The sequence below is a fragment of the Rhipicephalus microplus genome, chromosome 7 (genome assembly GCF_043290135.1).
Source record: "Rhipicephalus microplus isolate Deutch F79 chromosome 7, USDA_Rmic, whole genome shotgun sequence".
NCBI classification, from domain to species: domain Eukaryota; kingdom Metazoa; phylum Arthropoda; class Arachnida; order Ixodida; family Ixodidae; genus Rhipicephalus; species Rhipicephalus microplus.
This window is the reverse complement of record NC_134706.1, coordinates 160,327,625-160,336,236: the sequence shown is the minus strand read 5'-3', so window position 1 is coordinate 160,336,236 and position 8,612 is coordinate 160,327,625. Positions and strand designations below refer to the sequence as shown.

The 8,612-nt window shown below is 44.1% G+C and overlaps 1 long non-coding RNA gene across 1 annotated transcript; it reads left to right on the top strand.

Moving 5' to 3' along the window:
• Window positions 1-2,267: 2,267 nt before the first annotated feature.
• LOC142767113 (uncharacterized) lies at window positions 2,268-6,578 on the top strand. The gene is made up of 2 exons (XR_012884760.1): window positions 2,268-2,561; window positions 6,086-6,578. It is a non-coding gene; the product is annotated as an uncharacterized LOC142767113 (long non-coding RNA).
• Window positions 6,579-8,612: the final 2,034 nt, after the last annotated feature.

Sequence of the window (8,612 nt, the reverse complement as noted above, 5' to 3'; positions counted from 1 at the left end):
TCCCACAGCCTTGATCTACTTATTTCCCTGCCCAATAAAGCAGGGACAAGTCGAGAAACTCTAAAACTTCGTTTCCGCAGGACACGGCGTGTACCTGTTGGTACAATCGACTACGCAGCAGCTCATGATTCAGAACTGCTACTTCGTGCTAGCGATCGTTGGGGGGATGTTTCGTTCTGCTCGGGCTCTCAACGTTTGTCTTCTCTGAAGGCAGCACGGCGGCGCGCCAGTCTTAGTGCACGGAGTCTATACTCATCGTGCGAGTGCTCCAAGACTTACTGCGGACGCTGGTGCTTTCAAGTGTTTCGATGAAGCTCGCACACCACATCAGTTCATGCGCGGCGCAAAAACTTGAAAAACAAGTGGAGAGGAAACGTAACAGCAAACTTTCGATGTGCTGCCTTTGCCAAACTCCTGAGCGGCTTCCTCTCGGGTGAATCTTTGCTACGCTCTGAAACATTTTACACCCTAAAAGCTGTAAAACGGGTGTACGCATTAAAAGCACTCATATGAACACCCTTTTTACGCTCCATTTTTAAAGTTTGAGGTGTTCGTAATCAAAACATTCTCAAACACCCTATTTACTCCCTTATATTTGGGGTGTAATGAACAAGGCTACAAATAATTGATTGATATGTGGGGTTTAACGACCCAAAACCACTATACGATTATGAGAGACGCTGTAGTGGAGGGCACCGGAAATTTCGACCACCTGGGGTTCTTTAACGTGCACCCAAATCTGAGCACACGTGCCTACAAGGCTAAAAATGGCCGAAATTTTCGGGCCGTTTCGCTTATACTGTAGTATACGTTAACCATCTTGATACCAGCAAGGCTCCCACTACTAGCTGCTTGCGAGTCTAGTAATGAATCGAAGCAGAATGTAATGTGCCCGAAACGAAGTTTTCATCGATAAAGCACGCAAACTACTATAAAATGGAAGATACAATAGGAGCGACGCTTGTTCAATTGAGTAAGGGCCGATTCTCCTGTACCGGTTTCTTTCATTTGTGCTATTTGTGTGATTAGCCAACACTCACAAAGTACACTGATTTGCCTGAACAAGGTACTGTTGCGCACATTGGTGTAGCCATGCATAGAACACTCCCCCCTCCCCCATAAGATCGAAGCTTTTAAAGCTGGAGATAGAACCTCCACCACCTGCAAAAAAAAACAACAACAGCACAGTTGTTTAGCCATAACCACCACGTCAGCTGGCCATCAGGTTCCTTAAACACGAACATTGGCGTCATGTATTTATAGCAGGCACGTATTATTTAATTACTGTAGCGAATGTTCCTCTTGATGTGTCCTTAAGGGTGCGTCATGGAAATTAGGAAGAGAACACCGATCATGAAGAAAAGTGCAGAATAAGGACATTTCGGGGACCTTGATGTAGCCTTGCTCACAAAGACGGGAGCCTTGTGGACTAAATTGCGAACAAAGCTCTCCTCAGGGGAGCCGAAACGCATTCTCTACTTCTCTCTCTCTCTCTTTCCGTTTTTAGTGGATCCCCTTCTTTTAATTTATGTAACTTCCCCAGCAGACGTGCTTCGGTCAAAGCCTTGACTTTGTAGGTAGTAGTGAGAAAACAGCATTTATGAAATATTCTCAGCCGTAGTCTTGTTCCAAGGACTGCAAGCTAAGTACAAATGTATTGCCGCAACGTGAAGACAGAAGTAGTAATTAACAAGTTGAGAAAGTAGCAGCAGGTCAGTATTTTTATTTACTGCGTGCCAGAGCGTTCCTCTTCTTTCTTGTTATTGCTTGCTGCATAACAGCAAGCAGATGCGCGTATGCGCTGTCCTCTTCGTCTTCCTAGCAGTACGCACGTGGCAATATGTTCTCATCGAATAGTGTGATGGCCGATGCATGCAATGTTCCAATGTCTTTACCGAAATGAAAGTGCTGATAAAATATCGCCTGCGTGACCTTGAATGTGCAGTCCCCAAAGACCCATAGAGCTAAGCAAAAAGCATCAGCTTATCTTTTTTTTACCAAAAATCACTACATTAGGTCGGTGAAGGTGCGCTAAACATTGCTCCTGAATATTATAAATGCGCGTTCTGACTAGTAGCTCGTGCTGGCCGCACTGCACCGTCACAAAGTTCACTGCGATTCAGATGCACTGCTAAATAACGAGTATAACGCAACAGATCGCTGCCGCAAAAAAAAAAAAGCAGCGCCCGCGCTATCAGCAGTGAACCGGAGCTAGCGTTAAACCGGATCTAGCCGGTCTGAAAACGCGCCGATGCCATGAAGTCTCATTGCCTAGAAAACCTTGGCTGCCGGTATTGCTGTGTGCCGGGCGCACAGCACGGGAAAGGGGTCGACGTCGTCTTACATGTCACTGGGCGCGCAGGCGAAAAACCCTCCCGTGCGTGTGCGTGTGGTGCGCGTGGCTTCTCGATCGGTAGAGTTTATTAGTCGGTGTTTAGTTTGAAATGTGCCTGCGCTCTGTGCTCCACCAGGGTTTTCTGTCAGTGATGATTACTGCGAAGGTGCACCATCCTGAAGACTGGACCTGTGGATTCATATTGTGGAGCACTCGAAGTGAAATAGTGAGTACCGCTCTCACGTTGTTCCGTTCAGCGCTTTGTTAACTGTGTGAGCACGGGATTAACGCCTTCAAACAATTTCGTTTTCAACTAGTTGTTGACAAATCAGCATTTGTTTACTTAGCGAGAATATTTGTCCGAACTGTTTCACGGGGATGATGGCGAAGTATGATTGTGGGCAAGTTTTTTGTTTGTTTGTTTAGATTGTTTGGAGTACAAAGCAGCATGAGCGTGCGCCGCTGAGATTCAGCGAAGAAATTGAACAGATTATTGCGGTGCCCTTTGTCGGCAGCCATTTTTAACGGGGCCCGCTCGTGCTGCACATCACCTTTAGTTTACTAATTAATATATGTGTGGGGACGGCGCCTGTTAGCTCTAAGCATCAACCGTATGTAAGACGCATATGCTTGGGCATGTCGGTAGTTCATTTACTTTTTTTTTCTTATTGCACAAAAAGACCGAGAACGGAAAACAAGGGCTTGGTGTCCATGTCGTTATTTTCGGTTCTTTTTCGTTTCGTGCGGTAACACTACCGTGATAACTCGGGTTGATGCAGCGGGTGACAACACAGCATATTGTTTCGCGTTAGGTGCGCCTCGTGAAGTTTGCCTACTTGCTAATACAGTCAGTTTCGTTAAATTTGTCTTCGCCGGTATTTTTGTTCGCCCGCAACGTAGCGTGACTCTGCCGACAGCCGTGTCGTTGTAGCGGATCGAGCACTGAGCTGGACCTTTGTTTGAACAGACCTTTAGTCTGTGTGTGTGGTCGAATTGCCTTCTTGAACAGCGCAAACGCTTGTTTGAACATACCTGCTAACGTTCGAGCACATTTTATTCAGATTGTTTACATCATGTGTAACTTTCAAAATATTCTTGTTATTCAGAGTTTTATTGCCATCGTCTCGCTTTGGCGTTTAACTTCGCTAAGTACTTCAGATGTTAAAGGTATTTCCACTATGTGAAGCATATTATTAGTTTTCTTGTTGCACAAAAACACTTTGATGTTATACATACTGCATGGTATCTAAGCATGTGTTGCAGCCAAAATGTGAGACTGGGCAGCATATCTATCTGGGAACACAACACACACAGCCACTGAACAGCCTACGCTGCACCGAGAAGGAGTTATGCTTTCTCACCCTGACAGCATGAGTGAAACAAATGGCCCCAAATTTAGCAGTATGCAAAGGTCATTGAGTGAAGGTAACAGAGTTACTTTATTTGACATTTCCCAGCCAAATTTCTGGCTATGGCAAATGTGTTTGAAAAAAAAATCGTGCTGATTTAATGCACTGAAAACAGTCAACTGCTTCAATATTTTGGAGAAAAAAAGTTTTGGGTCACGTGGTTGCCTTTCAAACTTTCCAGACTGTTGTTTGAGTGCTGTTTGTGAGAAAAAATATTTTGCAAGTACCGCACCTTTTTATACCAATTTTGGTACATGTTAAGTAAAAGGGCTTATGTAAGGTGTTTCAAACTCAGCAATATTAATACAAATTTTCGGCCACACACGTCTGCAAGAATTTAGCCAAAGTGTGTTATGTCTGCATTTTCTCATTGCTATACTGCACTTTGTATGAATATCTGAACTGCGACTACTTACTTCACAGAAAAGATATTTTGATGAAAAATTATTTTTAGACGTCTTAAGCTGTTAACCTCTCCGAGAAAAGATCACTAATTTCACAGAATTGTCATTTTTGTCCGTATTGAGACGCAATTCGCACCATGTGGTGGTCAAATTCAAATCACCTTGTATACCTAAATTGAAAGCAAATAAACAGTTCTTTGTATGTGACAAGTTTCATCATTACAATTTCTATTTCAAGGAATAAAATATTTTTTTGAATTTTCCCATCAACTGCAATGGGGAAGTTCGAGGCGTCGGCTGCTGTATGACCAAATGGCGAATGGGGTTCTTAGAACTTCAAAAATCATTTAGGAGCAAAGCTCTTGAGGCCGTGGGTCATTCCCTCCTCTGTAGTCGTACTAGTATTATGTAGCCACTTGATGAGTTGCACAATAGATAGCGTTAGTGGTTTTCACAGCATATACACGGACAAAATGATGTTTCGTGGGCGAATCGTTCGTCCGTACATTTGTGCTTTTGTCCGTTCGTCTGTGCATCCATCCGTCCGGGAGTCCGTGTGTTGGTCTGTCCGCGAGTCCGTCCGTCTTTCTGTTCGTCTTTCTGGCGTCAGACTGTCTGTCCATCCGTTCGTGCGTCCGAACGGGCGAACGCTAAGCCCCACTCATCATTATTCACTCCGTGGATATGCTGTGATCTTTTTCTCAAAACATAAATTGCTATGACAAAATTTGGCACATGAAAAGAACTGTTTATTTGCTTCGATTTAGGTACAAAGTCTATTTCAATTCAACCACCACATGGTGCAAGTTGCGCCTCATTATAGACAAAACAATTATTTTGTGAAATTTGCGATTTTTTCTCGTAAAGTTTGACAGCTTGAGAGGTCTAAAATATTTTTTCCTCCAAATATACCTTATGTGGATTAAGCATTCACTCCTCAGATATTCATTCAAAGTGCAGTATTGATATGGAAAAATGCAGATATAACAAACTTCGGCTAAATTATTTGAGGCGTATGTGGTCGAAAAATGGTAATATTATTACTGAGCTTTAAACACTTTACGCGAGCCCTTCATTTAACTTGTAGACAAAAATTGGCATGGAAAAAGAAATACTTATGAAATATTTTTTCACAAACATACAGACGTGACCAATAAATTATTTTTCTGCGAAATATTCTAGCAGTCACCTTGTTTAATTCAGTAAAATCAGTGCGATGTTTTTTTCGAGTACATTTGCGGTGGTCACCAAAATGGCTGGGACGTCTGATGTGGAATGACCCAATAACCAATTCTTCCATTATATAATCATGTCAATGTGAGCCAGTTCAAGAACACTAGTATCATTCGCATTTTAATACGTAACTGTACAGTACTTAATTTTACAAGTTACCTGCACTGAATACCTTCTCCATGCGCATACCGTCATGTATGCTCAGTGGGATCGTGCTTTTGTGCAATACAGATAAAATATGTATATGCTGTTGCGCGTCGTACTGTATTCCTTTTAATAAACTAATCGAATGAGTACCATGGTAGATCTGAAGAAATACACATGCAGCTGTGTTGATGCATACTTAAGCATAGAACTTGACATTCGCTTAGATTGGTAGTTGCATGCAGTTAATGGAACATTATCAACCTCGAGCAGCACCTTTTTATTTGCCTGCGCGAGCAAGCTGAAAGGGTAAAGTAAGGTTCATATCTACGGCACGAAAGATATAATGATTCTGCCACAGCGCGCTTTTTATGGCGTTTATTACTCAGCATACCTTTTCTAGCATTTCTTACTGCAGTGGAGCCCGATGCAACTGGATATGCTTGCTATGCACTCAATTTATACTTACACATAACAAAGCAGTTAGTTATGCATGATGCACACTGTATGTTGCAGTCTTTGTGAAATTTCAGTCATTGTTCCTTGTGTACTTATTTTAGGTTTCCGGGATCAAATTTCCTGTACAGAAAGAACAGCTTCGCCCCACTTCTCTCGAAGGCACCAGTCATCCAGCAGCTGAAGATGATTGTGCAAGCAGAAGTGACGAGTGGTTTTGCAGATAGAAGTATACCAACACTGACATTACATTAATACAACCCCAATTACACTACCTTGTTGAATGTTCTCTTTTTTATTGTCGAAATTTATACTGTGAGATGTAATAGGTTGTAAATGTGACTCCAGAAACTCACTTACTCTTTCTACGTGTTTTTTTTCTATGAATCAAATGCCATACGTCTCAGTCGTTTGTCCGACTAGCGCAAATGTTTTGAAAGTTGTGGAGATTTATTGTATTGAAAACAATGAATGTTTAATATAGAGAGAAAGTAACTTGGTTCCGTGACATATTTCAAAATTTCGCAGAATGCCATCAGAGTCCTGTTTTTCAGATTTGCAGTTTTTTGATAATAAAGGCAGATGTTAACATATGGGCTTAATTGTTTTTTGCTTCGGCATTATGTTCGGTTGGACCTTAAGCTACCGGTTACTGCTTGCACTACTCTGGTGTGGTGTGTGTGTGTGTGTGTGTGTGTGTGTGTGAGTGTGTGTGTGTGTGTGTGTGCGCGCCTTCCGCGTCTTTGTCGTTTACGGCCCAGTCTACGTACACATATATACACTGGCCTCGTGCAGCTCATTCAAGACCATGGCACCGTATGTTATCAGCTGCATGCATGCAGGTATAAGTGCAGTGGGTGACACCAGTATCTTCCTTCTTCCCTGTCAGCCGCAGAGAAGGTTCATATATGCTTCTCCCTGAAAAAAACTGAGGCTTGGGCCAGTTGGTGATGCATATTTGATGGAATGAAGTGCTCTGAATGGCTCTCCTCAACACACAAGTCTAAGCGTCACCTCCTGTGTGTCTGCTTTTGTTGCCCGTTAATTGCGCTTCAATTGATCAAGTATGCTCATCCATATAACCGCCATCGTTTCAAGGGGGTTTTTAGTGTACACCCCAATCGCATGGGTGTAGCTTCATCCAACACCCATAGTTAAGGGGTGTTTACTAACACCTATTAAAGTAGGGTGTAACGTTTCTTTATACCATACGGTTTCAGGGTGTTTCGAAACACCTTATTGTTTAGGGTGTTCCTAGACACCCTAAAAGGGTGTTGCCCATGAGACAAAACAAATACACTCTTATGGGTGTAAAATTTTTAGTGTACGCAAGCCGAAATAAACGGCGAAGCATACCCTCTTTAGATGGTCGTCTGTATCAACGAGAAGGTAAGTTCTCCCGTTTTCTTTTTCTCATTTTCCCCTCTGCTGAGGTCAGATCACTGTTAGGAACAGTTAGAATGTAAAGGGGGTTTATTGAAGGACTCAGCAAGTGGGTGGTAGCTCTAAAGGAAGGCAGGCGAACCCAGATGACGGTGCTTGATCGCTGATCTCGTGCCTTTTTCTTGTGCTGATGATAGCTGACCTGATGGTATCAACGTCTTTCTTATTCACTACAATTACCCCCGGCGAAAAAGTTGAAGCCATCCTGGCGATCTAACACGTGGGGACAAGCGGGTCAAAGTACGGCTTCAGACGGTTTACGTGAACGAAATCACGTCCACGCCGACGACGGTCGCTCGGTGGCGTGAGGGGTTCAATGGCGTAGTTCACGGGTGAAGTACGCTCGACCACGCGGTAGGGACCATGATAATTGGAGAGTAGCTTGGGTGATACACCAGGGGCGCAGGGCGGTACATGAAGCCATACAAGCGCTCCAGGAACGAACGTCGGTGCAGAACGATGGTCGTCGTCACGGATCTCCTTCTGGCGCTGTTGGTCGGATGTAGTAAGCCGCTTGGCTAGCTTGCGGCACTCTTCTGCGTAACGAGCGGCTTCCGAGACAGGCTTGTATTCGGAGGGCTCTGGTGAGTATGGCAGTAAAGTGTCGATGGTGTGTGATGGTTCGCGACCATACAGGAGAAAAAATGGGGACTTGCGTAGCGGCGTTATACGCGTATGTAACAAATGGCAGAACGAAGTCCCAGCTTGTTTGATCAGAAGCGACATGCGTAGCGAGCATGTCCCCCAGAGTACGATTAAACCGCTCAGTCAAGCCGTTCGTCTGTGGGTGGTAGGCTGTACTCTTCCGGTGAACCATATGGCACTGTTGAAGAAGTGCTTGTATTACATCGGAGAGGAAAACACGCCCTCTGTCACTGAGGAGTTCTCGAGGAGGACCATGACGAAGCGCAAAACTATTGAGTATGAAAGTTGCGACGTCTTGTGCTGCAGCTGTGGGGAGAGCAGCAGTTTCAGCGTACCGTGTTAGATGATCCACTGCCACGATAGCCCATCGGTTGCCTGCCGTTGTTAATGGTAGTGGTCCGTAGAGGTCAATTCCTACTCGGTCGAATGGGCGGTCTGGGCATGGAAGTGGCTGCAATGAACCTGTTGCAGGATGTGGCGGGCTTTTCCGCCACTGACATTCGTGGCAGCCGCGAATGAACTGGCGGACGAAGGTAAACATTC